This window comes from Ranitomeya variabilis, chromosome 5, assembly GCF_051348905.1.
Source record: "Ranitomeya variabilis isolate aRanVar5 chromosome 5, aRanVar5.hap1, whole genome shotgun sequence".
NCBI classification, from domain to species: Eukaryota; Metazoa; Chordata; class Amphibia; order Anura; family Dendrobatidae; genus Ranitomeya; species Ranitomeya variabilis.
The window spans coordinates 123,952,011-123,968,313 of record NC_135236.1 but is presented as its reverse complement, the minus strand read 5'-3'; the positions used below and the strand labels follow the sequence as shown (position 1 = coordinate 123,968,313).

The following is a 16,303-nucleotide window of genomic DNA, read 5'->3' as shown; positions in this document are numbered from 1 at the left end:
CCACATAACCAAACTCTTGCCACCTCCTGTCGCCTCAAACTCAAAAATATTGCCAGAATCCGTCCCTTCCTCAGCCTACAATCTACTAAAACTCTTGTGCATGCTCTCATCATCTCCTGCCTCGATTACTGCAACACCCTCCTCTGTGGCCTCCCCGCTAACTCTCTTGCACAACTACAGTCTGTCCTCAACTCTGCTGCCCGCCTAATCCACCTCTCTCCTCACTACTCCCCTGCTTCTCCCCTCTGCAAATGCTTCCACTAGCTCCCAATTCCCCAACGAATCCAGTTCAAACTACTAACGCTGATCTATAAAGCCATCCACAACCTGTCCCCTCCCTATATCTCTGAACTAATCTCCCAATACCTTCCCTCACGTAATCTCCGATCCTCCCAAGACCACCACCTCTCCTCCACACTAATTCGTTCCTCACACAACCGCCTCTGAGATTTCTCCCGAATATCCCCCCATCCTCTGGAATTCCATGCCTCAACACATCCGATTATCCACCACCCTCGGATCCTTCAGGCGGAACCTGAAAACCCATCTCTTCAAGAAAGCCTACAGCCTGCAATAACCATTCTGCTGCCTCGTCATCGCCAGAGCCGCCACCTCACCACCGCCAGAGCTGCTGCACCTCTAACCTTCTGTCTCTTCCCCATTATCCCATAGAATGTAAGTCCGCAAGGACAGGGTCCTCTCCCCTCTGTACCAGTCTGTCACTGTAAATTTGCTTACTGTAAACGATATCTGTAACTCTGTATGTAACCCCTTTCTTATGTACAGCACCATGGAATTAATACTGCTACACCTACTATATAATTGTCTAAGGGTCACTTCCGTCTGTCTGTCTGTCTCGGTTATTCATTGGTCGCGGCCTCGGTCTGTCATGGAATCCAAGTCGCTGATTGGTCGTGGCAAAACGCCCACGACCATTGCCACAACCAATCAGCGACGGCCACAGTCCGGCGGCAATATGGCCGCTCTTTCCTCCCCTCCAGTCAGCCCTCACACAGGGTTAATGCCAGCATTACCGGAGCGCAGTGTAACGCACTCCGGTTATGCAGCTATTAACCCTGTGTGACCAAGTTTTTACTATTGATGCTGCGTATGCTGCATCAATAGTAAAACGATCTAATGTTACAAATAATAATAATTAGAAAAAAGTTATTCTCACCCTACGATGTCGCGTCCTGTCCGCCGGCAGGTTCCGGTGCTAAGGATGCTATGGGAGGACCTGCCATGACGTCACGGTCATGTGACCGTGACGTCATCACAGGGCCTGCGCGAGAAGGACCTGCCATTACATCACGGTCATGTGACCACGACGACGTCATCACAGGTCCTGCGCACCTGCGCGAGAAGGACCTGCCATGACGTCACGGTCATGTGACCGCGACTTCATCACATGTCCTGCGCGAGAAGGACCTGCCATGACGTCACGGTCATGTGACCGCGACGTCATCACAGGTCTTGCGCTGATAGTCATACCAACCCTGGGACCGGAAGCTGCCACATGCACCGTACACAGGAGCCAGGACTAAGGTGAGTATATGTTTATTTTTTATTTTATGTCACTGGCCAATATACTACATTACTGGGCAATATACTATGTGGCTGACCAATATACTACATACTACGTGGCTGGGCAATATACTACGTGGCTGGGCAATATACTACGTGGACATGCATATTCTAGAATACCCGATGCGTTAGAATTAGGCCACCATCTAGTAAAAATAAGCAACAGACAAGAAAGAGTAACCATATGCCTCAGAACAAGCACCTCCTTTTGATGCTTCTCCAGCCCACAGCATGAGCATTAAAAAAGCTCAGATCCAGAAAAGGAAGTCCCTCTTTAAGCCACACTCCTACTCAAATCTCAACCAACTCAACAAAGGCTACCATCAGTAACTTACTACGTCGCCAGGGACTCAGATCCTGCAGTACCAGACTTGTCACCCTGCTTAAGCCACTACATGTCCGGGCCCGTCTGAAGTTTGCTAGAGAGCATTTGGATTATCCAGAGGAGTATTGGGAGAATGTCATATGGTCTGATGAAACCAAAGTAGAACTGTTTGGTAGAAATAAAACTCGTGTTTGGAGGAGACAGAAAGCGGAGTTGCATCCAAAGAACACCATACCTACTGTGAAGCATGGGGGTGGCAACATCATGCTTTGAAGCTGTTTCTCTGCAAAGGGTCCAGGATGACTGATCCGTGTACATGAAAGAATGAATGGGGCCATGTATCGTGAGATTTTCAGAGCAAACCTCCTTCCATCAGCAATGGCATTGAAGATGAAACGTGGATGGGTCTTTCAACATAATGATCCCAAGCACACCGCCAGGGCAACAAAGGAGTGGCTTCGTAAGAAGCATATGAAGGTCTTTGAGTGGCCTGGCCAGTCTCCAGATCTCAACCCCATAGAAAACCTTTGGAGGGAGATGAAAGTCCGTGTTGCCCAGAAACAGGCACAAAACATCACTGCTGTAGAGGATATTTACATGGACGAATGGGCCAACATACCACCAACAGTGTGTGCCAACCTTGTGAAAACTTACAGAAAACATTTGACCTCTGTCATTGCCAACAAAGGATGTATAGCAAAATATTGAGATGAAATTTTGTTAATGACCAAATACTTATTTTCCACCATAATTTGCAAAATAAATCTTGCCAAATCAGACAGGGTGATTTTCTGGATTTGTTTTCTCATTTTGACTCTCCTAGTTGTGGTCTACCTATGATGTCAATTACAGGCCTCACTCATCTTTTTAAGTGGGAGAACTTGCACAATTGGTGGCTGACTAAATACTTTTTTTCCCCCACTGTACCTTGTCTGGATGACATCATGTTAATGTCAGGGTCCAAAATGGACAACTTGTGAAGCCTTCACCTGGCCTTGGACACCCTGGCTGCTTGTGTTGGATAATTCATTATCCAAAATCATCCATCTCTCAAAGTCTAACCTTCCATGTGCAATGGACTTTTACCTCAATCTTTCAACCAATTAAAAAATGACAAATCCTCACAGCAAATATCTCTTCAGGAACACAGACTGATTTCAATCTAGCATTGTGTTTAATTTTTTGTGTCTCAAAATTTCATCCGCGGCAGAGATTAAATACAACCAATTTTATATTTTTTCGCTTTAGCAAACCATCCTGACAAGCTGGAAAAATTAAAGGAATCTCTAGATCAGAAGATTCTTCTTCCATTACCAGCCTGTCCAGTCTCTTTAGTGGGGGTTCCACTCGCCCTCCCAGGGACATTTCTTCCTCAAGCTTCAGTGATAAGTTGCCATAAGGCTATAAGCACATGTTGCAGGTTTGACTGTGGAATTTTCTGTGCAGATTCTGCATTTCTTGGCAGAAAACGCAGGTCCAGAATCTGCGCCTTTTTTTGGTATGTGCACACGTTGCAGATTTTTGTGCGGATTTCTTCCTTTTTTTTACCCCTGCGGAATTCTATTATGGAATGGGTGCAGAAACGCAGATCTGCAAAAAGAATTGACATGGTCCTTTTTTGAATCTGCTGTGTTTTCCATGCATTTTTTTTCTTGCACCAGTAGCACAGCATTTTTTTTTTGCCATTGATTTACATTGTACTGTAAATCACTTGCAGATCTGCAGAGTTTCTGCGCAGAAAATCGGCAATGTGTGCACATACCCTAACAGATGCCATTCTCCACAGTATTCAAGGGGGTTTTTCAACATCATACAATCCAAGGAATTTGGTTCCCTCAAGAGTCTGCACCCACGATCAATATGCTGGAACTCTGTTCCATCCTTTATCACGAAGACTGGAAACTACACTTATCACGTCCTCCCTTTACACCACGGTCACGTACTTGAATCACCATGGTGGAATTAACCCCCTCAGCAGTCCAAACCCTAGGAATGGATAATAGGATGTCTGACTTCCTTGTGACCGATTTGACGCTGAACTGCTCCTTACACCCCCCAAGTGTTTGCTGAACTCAACTCCAAAGGGGATGCCCTGGATATCATGCTTATTGCTTCTAAGTTCAACCACAAGTTACCGAGGTTCATGTCCAGGTCCCAAAGCACTGGCCAGTGGACATTGATGATCCCCTGGGGAAACTTTGAATGTTTTTCCCCCCACTTCTTCCATGGGGCACTCCATAAGGTGAAAACAGCGTATATCAGTAAATCCCTATAGCCCCTGATGGGCATCGTATGCAGATCTGGTCAATGTCCTAGCTGACGTCCCAAGACATTTTCCAATTCAATCAAGATATTCTCTTTTATGGGCCGCTCCACCACCTGAATTTAGTTATGCTTCATTTAATGGCATAGCTGCATCATTTTACGAGCAACAGGATTCTAAGCTAGAGACATCTAAACCACGATTAAGGACAAAAAGTAATCCTCCATCCACATTTATTACAAAACTTGGAAGACATGCTTCAGGTGGATTGAGGTATGCCAAGTTTATCCAAAGTCATATCTGCCCCTGCCTTTTACTTCTCCAGGACAAATTAATGCCAGAGTTTAAACTCTCAAGAGACATATCTCTGCCCACTCAATTTTGTTCCAGCACCTGCTATCCTCCAATTTGCACTTTCTTGCATGGAAGGTGGCATACAGATTCTTATCTTCACCTCAGGACTTTAATTTGTTGCTTCAGTTAAAAAAAATATGTAGAATTGTGAGTCAAAATATTGCGATGAATGAGTTACTTTCCTTTCTGATGGTCAGCGATCTGACGAGATGGTAATCCCTCGGCGTACTGTCCCGGCCGGTGACAGCCGCCCGTGCAGGAAGAAGCAGATATGAAGTAAGCGCTCGGTAGCGTTGCAGCTGACAGGACCTTCGGAATATTCGGGTCACGTGTCTAGCACGTCACGTGGTGCCCTTGTTTGAAGGTACGGAGCACGATAGGAGCCAAAATTAACCAACGCGTTTCGGAATAAACACGGATTCCTTCTTCAGGGTATCCTGACCATCAGAAAGGAAAGTAACTCATTCATCGCAATATTTTGATAAAAGCACCCTTGTCTTCGCCACTGGATTTTCTTCAACATCAGGTGTCTGCACGCTGAATAGTATGTAACACGTTCTCTCTTTTTTCTTTGGTTACCATCGCGTGCAATCTAGTTCCGCAACTCAGCTTTTAAATCACCTTGAATTGTTTTTTAAAACTATAGCTGTCGCAATAGTTCCATATTCTTGCTTACCAATCTATGCTTGTTTGTTCTCAGAAATTGGAGGTCCAGCTGGACTTATATGAGGATTATCTTACCATTTTCAGCATCGCTCCCCCCTTTGATAGGTAATTATTATGGTTTTCTGTGTATGCATATCATAGCGCAGGTATATATATATATATATATATATATATATATATATATATATATATATATATATATATATATATATATATATATATATCTTATATATATTTTTCCTGTAATAGATTATCTTTTTTGCCCTTTGTGGTTTTAGGGGCTATACCAGCTGCTTTATGCTCCCCCCCCCCTCTTTTTTACATTATCGCCGCTACATCACACGTTTATTTGTTTTTCAAATTTTACCAGGATTACTTTAGGTGGTAGCTCTGAAATACTTCAACATATCCCAGTGATTCTGAGACTTTACTTCATGTTAGTGGTAAAGGTACTGTAGGTCAACATAATTTGGACTTTATGAAAAAATTGGAAATCTGCAAAAAAAATTTAAACTGCAAACTGATTTTTTTACGCTGTTAAAAGTTATACCATTAAAATTTAATATTTAAGTAAAATTTTCCACTTTACATCAGCATAATTTTTTTTCCTCTTGTTTTTACTTTGTTGGAAAAATTGCTGCAAAACTTTTATTCATTCCACATTTCTAACAAAGTTCACAAAATCATTCTAATAAGAGCCACTTCACATTAGAAATTGTTTAGAGGCCTATATGTAATAAAAAAAAAAACACACACACCCAAAAGTGACCTTACTTTAAAAAAAAACTGCACCCTTCAATGCTATTCAAAGCTACTTTAAGGAAGTTTGTTAACCCTTCAGGTGCTTCACAGGAATTAACACAAGGTGTTGCTTAGCCCCACATTTTTCATTTTCACAAGGGTAACAAGAAAATGGACCACACAATTTTTTGTGTAATTTCTCCCGAGTAGGACGATACCCCATATATAATCAGAAGCTACTGTTTTGAATTTCAGAGGGCAATTTTGACTGGAATAGATTGTGGTCGCCAGGTCACATCTGAAGAGCCCTTGTTCCAAAATAGGAGAAACCCCCACCACTGACCCCCCATTTTGGAAATTACACCCCTCAAAAAATTTGCGTGGGGAACATCTAAGACCCACAGGTTATTTACAGAACTTTATAACACAGCCATGAAAATTAATTATACCATTGGCCGGTGAAGAAGACAAAAATGATGATACATTCTTACCACTAAAAATGTTGTTAACCACAGATTTTAAATTTCACAAAAAGGAAATGGGTAAACATGGCACAATTATTCTTTATGTGGTAATGACCCATATGTGGCTGTACTGTTTGGCTACAAGTCTGGAGGAAAAGAGAGCTATTTGACTCTTGAAGTAGAAATATTGATAGAATAGCTTGCGGACTCCAAATACAGATCCCCAAAGTTCCAAAACAAAAGAATCCTCCCTCAAGTGTCCCCATTTTGGAAATTACACCCCTCTGGGAATTCATCTACAACTGCAGTGATTTTGGGCAATTTCCAGAAACCGAGAATGTGGCAGTGTGAAAATTGCAAACATGCCACTGCAGTGCCCAATAAATTGTAATGCCAATACATTGTGCCCCGCTGGGGCTTCTGGAGACATGCACCAGTGAATTAAGTGGGCTTTCCTTGCTATAGTACTGACAAACATGTGGACACTAACTGCTCAGAAGGGAGGAAAGCATTTGGAAGCAAATATTTCACTAGATATCTTTTGAGGTGGGAGCCATGGTGCTTCTAGTAAAATATGAAAACCCCTCTATTTCCAATAACAGATGGTAAACATGAGTGGGGTCTTTTCTCTTGTTGATTGTATTGAAGTTTTTATTGAGAACATTTTACCTAACATTTTGTTCACATTTATGATGTGCTCTATGCTGAGCACTTAGGCTACGTTCACATTTGCGGTCAGCGCCGCAGCGTCGGGCGCCGCATGCGTCATGCGCCCCTATATTTAACATGGGGGCGCATGGACATGCGTTGTGCTGCGTTTTGCGCCGCATGGCCGCAAGCGTTGGACGCAAGAAACGCTTCAAGTTGCATTTTTTTTGCGTCCAACTTTCGGCCAAAAAGGACGCATGCGGCGCAAAACGCAGCGTTTTAGCGTGCGTTTTGCCGCGTTTTTGTTTGCGTTGTGCGCTGCGGCGCCGACGCTGCGGCGCACAACGCAAATGTGAACGTAGCCTTACATTGAAACACCAATGTAGATCCTTTGTATGCTGCCTGGTTTCAGTGGGGTCCTTTTTGGAAGTGCACAAAACTGGTGAACCGCGCTTTTATGTGTTCTTAAAAAGGACACCATCAGATCATAGGCCACAGTCTTCAACAGGTCATTACTAGTGATGAGCGAATATACTCGTTACTCGAGATTTCTCGACCACGCTCGGGTGTCCTCAGAGTATTTTTTAGTGCTCGGAAATTTAGTTTTTATTGCCACAGCTGAATGATTTACACCTCTTAGCCAGCATACCTACATGTGGGGATTCTCTAACAACCAGGCAACCCCCACATGTACTTATGCTGGCTAACAGATGTAAATCATATAATAACAGGAATTCCGAAGTCATCTCATAAAAACTGGGTAGAGAAATCAGTATCTATAGTAGAAAATACCCAGAGAGCTTTTTATTAGCTCCTTACAATATACGCAAAAAGAGGAGAACAAGGAGCTCATAGTAAAGATACATATGAGCAAAAATCTTTATTAGTATAAATGTTAAAAATGGACAACAGTATAAAATGCACGTGTAACACGAAAAATCACATGAAACGGGGAGAAAAACAACCATCCCTACACCATCCTAGTACTCGGGTACAATTGCGTAAGGAGCAAGAAAGAACAGCTCCATGTGCACAGCATTGGTTGCACGGTAAGCTGAGTAGTCACTGCTGCGCCCGGTAAACAGAGTGAGTGCCAGCAGGTACGCCATGCCAAATCAATAAATACCTCATACCGCAGCGGCGCTGTAAACAACAAAAGGCTTACCAGTGTAGGAGGAAGGTGGAAGGAGGGAATCCCGCCGGTGGAAAGTCCCCGACGCGCGTTTCGTGGCGTTAAACCGCCACTTCCTCAAGGGGATGTGAAAAGGGGTGACCAGGACCTGCTAATAACCTCCCCTGACCCCTATCACATGTCCAGCACCGACCAATCGCAGTGGCGCTGACGGCGCATGCGCACTGCGGCAGGAAAGTCTGGAGTGAAGGCCAGGCGTCAACCCGAGTGCACATGTCCAGAACGAAGGTCCCGGACCGGCGCTCAAGGTAAATAGACACCCACCCACACGCCGAGACCGCCCGCACGCAGGGCGATGCACACAGCCACACGAGGGAGTGCTGCAGTAAGCTGGCAAAGAAAAAGAAGGACCTAATAGCTGTAAAGACCCAACGCAAATGGCTAGAATATAGGGACACTAATGGAATGGCATATACATATATCAAACATTGCCATAATGACAAATTTAAGAATTAGTAAAGATAACTATCCTACTGTATATACAGCGTATTGAGACATAAACATTGTATATGGGGAGATCATAATATGCTCTATTACTACAAAGGCAAATACAATCATACACGTATAATGCTGCAAACATCAGAAGAGTTATATAAGAGTGTCCGTATGTATAAAGCAGGCACCGGAAAACCGGTTCTTGTCCATAAGAAACGTCCACATATTTTTTAATTGGCCCAGATAGTAGCGTGCAGATGCCAGCAGTATGTAACGGGAAAGAGGGAAGGAGAGATCAAAACAGGTCCCATGGATGAAGAGTGCTGCTGATAATACAAAAAAGAAAAGAGGTTACAAATTAAAAAAAGAAATAAAAAGAAATAAAAAACACAAAAATATCCACCGGAGGGATAATGATGGGAGATGACACAATCAGGGCAAAAAGCCAAGGGGATAGATTTTCAGAGGTAGGGAGCAAAGCTAAGGGATTCATTTAAACCCTTCGGGGTCATGGTGTCGAGCAAAACAATCCACTTGGTTTCGATCTGTGCGAGCCGTTTTTTGTTGTCGCCACCTCTTATACCCAGGTGGAGTACGTCAATACCCCTAACTGTAAGCATCTTCTCATTACAGTTATGGTGTAAACGGAAGTGTCGAGGAATTGTCTTTAGATCGGTCACTGCGGACACCGTCCTGGCTGCGCCAATGTCCCGCACGTTCTCTCGTACACGGACTCTAAGTTCACGGGTGGTAAGGCCAACGTATATCCTGGGACAGGGGCAAGTTGCATAATATATGACATTGGTAGTCCCACAGGATATACGCTGTCTAATTTGGACCACTTTAGAGCCGTGACTTGAATTAAAGTCGGAGCAGCGCAGGACATTGGTGCAGGCAAGACAGTGCCCGCAGGGAATACACCCTGGACGGGGACCGCCCGTACCAAAGAAATTGGTTGGGGCAGGGATGTAATGGCTCCTAACCAACATGTTGCTAAGATTCATACCCCTCCTGGGAGTCATGAGGGGGAAGTTACCCAGGGCGGCACACAGGGAAGGTTCCGTACGAACGACAGACCAGTGCTTTTTAAGAATGGAACGCATGCTCTCCCATTCATGATTGTAGGTGGAGATGAATCTAATATGTCCATCTCCACCAGCACTGCGACGTCGGGTGTTAGGGTGCAATAGATCACTCCGTGGGGTTCTACGCGCGCGGTCATAACCAGTTTTTATAGACCTACGGCTGTACCCGCGGGCCAGAAACCTATCTTTCAGGTCAGCTGCCTGTGATTTAAATCTGGTTTCGGTGGAGCAAATTCGCCGCATCCTGAGGAACTGTCCGACCGGGACGGCCCTAATGGTGGCTGGGTAATGAGCAGAAGTAGCGTGGAGAAGGGAATTAACGGCAGTAGGCTTCCTGAACACGTCCGTCTGGATGCGCCTATCAGATATTTATCAGATATTATATCAGGTATTTATTGATTTGGCATGGCGTAACTGCTGGCACTCACTCTACTTACCGGGCGCAGCAGTGACTACTCTGCTTACCGTGCAACCAATGCTGTGCACATGGAGCTGTTCTTTCTTGCTCCTTACGCAATTGTACCCGAGTACTAGGATGGTGTAGGGATGGTTGTTTTTCTCCCCCTTTCATGTGATTTTTCGTGTTACACGTGCATTTTATACTGTTGTCCATTTTTAACATTTATACTAATAAAGATTTTTGCTCATATGTATCTTTACTATGTGCTCCTTGTTCTCCTCTTTTTGCAGATGTAAATCATTCAGCTGCGGCAATAAAAACTAAATTTTCGAGCACTATAAAATACTCGGAGGACCCGCGAGCGTGCTCAGGAAATCTCGAGTAAAGAGTATATTTGCTCATCACTAATCATTACCGGGTCATTCCATATCAAGTGATCCAAATATGAATATTTTTTTTACCTGACGTCTTTAGATTTTTTTTTATTTTTTGTTTTTATTAAGTACAACTTTAGTTAATTACAAATTAAAAGTTTAGAATTTTTTTCTTCATCAGTTAATTTTTTACAGATTTTGAAAGTTTTAAAAAAGCTCAGATTTTGGCCTGGTATGGCTTTACATTTTTTATCATATCTCGGGGTAGAATTAAGATATAGAGGTGGGAGAGGCATCATTTTTCTCAGAACGGTACTGGCTTTCATTTGATATGTCACAAGACTATGTTTCTTTATATTTTGTTTTGGTGAAATCAAATTAAACATTTTGATGCGCAATTCTGAAAAAAACGTATGTTTTAAAATTGTGAAAACATGCATGTGTGTTGTGTTCTTGTTTATATTTGTACAGGGATTCAACTTGGGACCTATCAAATTTGTATTGTTTTTTAAGCCTTGAATCATCTGATTTTATGTTTGTGTGAGTTTCTTCCCTTTTTCTTTTCAAATTACAACTTATTGCATTCAGCATTTATATGTAACAATAAAGAAACACAAAAAACAAATACTAAAGTGCCAGAATAAATACATCTTAATCATCATAACACAACTTGCTCAGCATTTTCAACCTGAATTCATTGAACAAGCCAAAAGAAAAAGCGTGATCACATCCTCAAGTGTGGTTTTCTAAATACAGTCTGATCCTAATTATATGTTAAAAAAGAACCAATATTTTTACCACCTATTTATACATGGAACAATTGTTTTTCTACTATATCACTAAACATGTCATTTCTGAAGTGTTTAAGAAGAATAGTCCAGTAGTTAAATCCTCGTTCTATAAAATATGAACTAATCAAACAATTAATAGTAGTTTTTTACACTGGCCTTATCATTAATGTGTCCCTTCTAGTGGGTGAAATGTCATCTTGGCCATAAGCGCTCACTAGCAATGGCCGTTTCCTTCTGTGTCAGAGTATGTGCGGCCTGTCATGGTGCTCGGCTCCACCTGAGTTATACCTGTTTTTTGTTCACTTTTACAATGTCTGGTTTTCTTGGATACACAAAGGACGGCGCTGGACCAGAAGGTGCAGAAAAGTCCTTTCTACTTCTTCATTTTCACAATCTTTGGAGAGTCAGTAGCCGTCAGCGCTAATCATATTCACAGGTCACGTAACCAGTTGTGCCATCCATTGCCGATCTTGTGCCGCCTTCTACCACTTCATGGACGTCACTGTCACTGTCTTTATTTCTACAGTCCAGTATTGCCAAGTCCCTGTGATGGGTTCTGCTTCCTGTAACCGATGTTATAACAAACTCTCCTCCTCTTCGTAGTCCTGGTTTGTACAACACATGAACTGGATGTTAAGAATATTTTTCTCCCTCCATTTGAGGAGTTGCCTGGGTGTTCAGATTTGGTGTGAATACGGCCTCTGGAGGCCCGAGCTGCCGGCCTGTCATCTGCTCTGCAGTCACCGTCTACCCCTGGTCATTCTCAGGTTGGGCCCTAGCAAAGCTTTCTCCTCTGTCCTCTCCTGCTTCTAAGCACTAACATAATAAAATAATACAGGAATATCTAATAATCATGGATTATTTGGTAAATATGGACCCCACACTTCTACACCACAGGCTGAACAGATCTGAAATCAAGATTTTTGAACTGACACTGAAATAAGTTTTATTTTTTAAAATATGATCCCATCACGATCCCAGCTTGTATTTTGGTGCAGAAGTGGCTAGGAGCATAACAGGCATATGTGCAGTTTTTGAAATTTTGAAATTAAACGTTTTTTTCGGAAATGCGTTTTAAAGTTTTGCGCTGGCGTTCGCATAGGTAAAATATTATTAAAGATACTCTTGTGACATATCTGGTGAAAGCCTGTACAGTTCTGAGTAGAATGGTGTTTATTTTGTTTCTCTATCTCTTTTCTAGCCTGAGTTATGGGGGGAAATGTAAAGGCAGGCAACACCGAAATTCGCACTTTTTCCAAACTTTGAAAATCAATAAAAAATAAAAAAAAAAATATATAATTTTTTTTTTCTTCACATTTTGCATTCTCTGACACACTATTACCAAATAACAAAATCTCAAAAGAATTAAAAATATAGTGGTAAAAATCATTGGTTCACTTGACATGGAATGACCCTACCCCAAGAACACCATCCCCACAGTGAAACATGGTGGTGACAGCATTATGCTGTGGGATGTTTTTTGGCAGCAGGGACTTGCATGCAAACTCCAATGTAAGAGCTTATTTTTTACATTTTTTTTGTGTGGTATAAGTGATAAGACCAATCTATTCTTTGGATCTGTACGATTACAGCAATTCCAGATTTATCAGTTTTTGCTACTAACCCTAAAAAAACTGTTTTAATTTACAAAAAGCTATTGGTTGTATCACTATATTTTGATAGATATTTTTCTGCCGACAGTCATGTGAGGGCTGGTTTTGTTTTTGCAAGTTGAATTCCAGTACCAATAAAAACTATTTTAACATGACATTTTTTAATCGCTTTCCTTTTCGAGTTTCGGGAGGCAAAATCCTTTTTTTTTTTTAATGCCGTTCAGTTTGGTATATTTGATATACAGTCATGTCCAAAAGTATTCACACCCCTGCAATTCTGTCAGATAATACTTAGTTTCTTCCTGAAAATGATTGCAAACACAAGTTCTTGGTATTATTATCTTCATTTAATTTGTCTTAAATGAAAAAACACAAAAAGAATTGTTCTAAAGCCAAATTGGATATAATTCCACACCAAACATAAAAAAGGGTTACGCAAGAGAGGATGCGAGTTTGTTGTTCGGTGGCAGAAAAGTAGTTAGTAAGATTTAGTTGTAGCTGTAGTTCAATGACTGTAAATTCTTATGACTCCACGTTAGATTGTATTGTTCAAATGGAGTACAAGATATGTCAAATGCACATTATGATATTCAGTCATGCGTACAGTGTACATATCCCATATTGAATGTAACACTAATGAATATTGATGTGTATATTGTATGTTTCACTTTATGGTTAATAAACGAATTTAAAAAAAAAAAAAGGGGGTGGACAAAAGTATTGGCACCGTTCGAAAAATCATGTGATGCTTCTCTAATTTGTGTAATTAACAGCACCTGTAACTTACCTGTGGCACCTAACAGGTGTTGGCAATAACAATCACACTTGCAGCCAGTTGACATGGATTAAAGTTGACTCAACCTCTGTCCTGTGTCCTTGTGTGTACCACATTGAGCATGGAGAAAAGAAAGAAGACCAAAGAACTGTCTGAGGACTTGAGAAACCAAATTGTGAGGAAGCATGAGCAATCTCAAGGCTACAAGTCCATCTCCAAAGACCTGAATGTTCCTGTGTCTACCGTGCGCAGTGTCATCAAGAAGTTTAAAGCCCATGGCACTGTGGCTAACCTCCCTAGATGTGGACGGAAAAGAAAAATTGACAAGAGATTTCCACGCAAGATTGTGCGGATGTTGGATAAAGAACCTTGACTAACATCCAAACAAGTTCAAGCTGCCCTGCAGTCCGAGGGTACAACAGTGTCAACCCGTACTGTCCGTCGGCGTCTGAATGAAAAGGGACTGTATGGTAGGAGACCCAGGAAGACCTCACTTCTTACCCTGAGACATAAAAACTCAGGCTGGAGTTTGCCAAAACTTACCTGAAAAAGCCTAAAACGTTTTGGAAGAATGTTCTCTGGTCAGATGAGACAAAAGTAGAGCTTTTTGGGCAAAGGCATCAACATAGAGTTTACAGGAGAAAAAAGAGGCATTCAAAGAAAAGAACACGGTCCCTACAGTCAAACATGGCAGAGGTTCCCTGATGTTTTGGGGTTGCTTTGCTGCCTCTGGCACTGGCCTGATTGACCGTGTGCATGGCATTATGAAGTCTGAAGACTACCAACAAGTTTTGCAGCATAATGTAGGGCCCAGTGTGAGAAAGCTGGGTCTCCCTCAGAGGTCATGGGTCTTCCAGCAGGACAATGACCCAAAACACACTCCAAAAAGCACTAGAAAATTGTTTGAGAGAAAGCACTGGAGACTTCTAAGGTGGCCAGCAATGAGTCCAGACCTGAATCCCATAGAACACATGTGGAGAGATCTAAAAATGGCATGTTGGAGAAGGCACCCTTCAAATATCAGGGACCTGGAGCAGTTTGCCAAAGAAGAATGGTCTAAAATTCCAGCAGAGCATTGTAAGAAACTCATTGATGGTTACCGGAAGCGGTTGGTCACAGTTATTTTGGCTAAAGGTTGTGCAACCAAGTATTAGGCTGAGGGTGCCAATACTTTTGTCTGGCCCATTTTTGGAGTTTTGTGTGAAATGATCAATGTTTTGCTTTTTGTTTCATTCTCTTTTGTGGTTTTTCATTTAAGACAAATTAAATGAAGATAATACCAAAGAATTTGTGATTGCAATCATTTTCAGGAAGAAACTGAGTATTATCTGACAGAATTGCAGGGGTGTGAATACTTTTGGCCATGACTGTAGGTATATTCTTCTAGTCAGTACGATTACAGCAATACCACACATTCGTATTTTTATTTCTTACCTCAAATAATATTATAGAAAAAAATGCTTTTGCATTGTCATTCTGAGAGCTATGGCTTTTATATTTTTCTGCTGACAGCAGAGTTGGGGCTTTTTTATAGAACAAGATGACATTTTCAGTAATAGTTTTTATTTACATTTGACTTTTTGATCGCGTTATCTTTTTTTGTGGTGGTTTGATGAAGCAGATAGGTTTATTTATTTTTTCTTTATGATATTCAGTGAAGGCGTTAACGAGTGAGTTTTATAGATCGGGTCATACTGTTCTTAACGGGGAGGGGGGGGATGTTTGTAATTATCCTTATTTTTACTGACGCTATCAATGGGACTAAGTTATTCTGATTACTGCACCAATGCATTAGACCTGTCAGTGTTACACTGACAATGACTTTTGAACCTTGCTCCTGGCATGGTCTAACAGGCCATCATAGCTGGAAGACCAGGTGATCATTATTTGACCTCCAGCTGCCATGACAACCATCAGGTCCACATGATCACCTTGTGGTGGTCCCAATCAGGTGAGTGGGAGCAGACTCCCTCTTTCAACCTTCCAAATGCTGCGATCAGTATTGATACGCCAGTCTTAATGAATCAGTACCTGAGAATAACCATTTTGAACTGAAAGTCTAGCAAATATCCATACTCCTGTGAGCGTCTCTGCTCCTCTCCCCCATGCTCAGGTTACAAACTCTTGCTAATCAAGGTGTCTTCCAATAAATGTCATGAGAAAAGGATTTTAAAAAGGTAGAAACAAATGCCGTTTCCAAACATGAGGAAAAATTGGCTTTATGTGTATGTAAACTGCTTTACATCATAAGGGAATGGCCATAATTTTGAGCGCAGATTTAACATGCTACTTTCCTTTGGGGATTTATATGCATTTTATTTTATAATATGAGGCATATACAAGCTGTGCAAAGTATTTCTGGGTATTATTATGGCTGTAAATGAACACAAATAGGACAGTCCTGTTGTAGCACTGAGAAATCAAAATGCGCCTAATGTTGATGAGTAAAGATGCAGAGTGCACCAGAAATGGGTCGATGTTCTGTGGACTACAGGGGCATGTGAAGAGGTTTTAATGAAGCGTTAATGAAGTTAAAATTTTACCTGCTGAGCTAGATTCCTCTCACCGTTCATTTTTTATTACTGTTGGCTTT

The 16,303-nt window shown here is 41.8% G+C and overlaps 1 protein-coding gene across 1 annotated transcript in view; it reads right to left on the bottom strand.

The window, feature by feature from the left end:
• Positions 1–8,342, bottom strand: part of UACA (uveal autoantigen with coiled-coil domains and ankyrin repeats) — a 119,748-nt gene extending 111,406 nt beyond the window's left edge. Inside the window, exon 1 of the mRNA XM_077263197.1 lies at positions 8,211–8,342. The gene's annotated coding sequence lies outside the window, so the exon portion shown is untranslated. The remainder of the gene's footprint in view (positions 1–8,210) is intronic.
• Between the last annotated feature and the right edge of the window lie 7,961 nt (positions 8,343–16,303).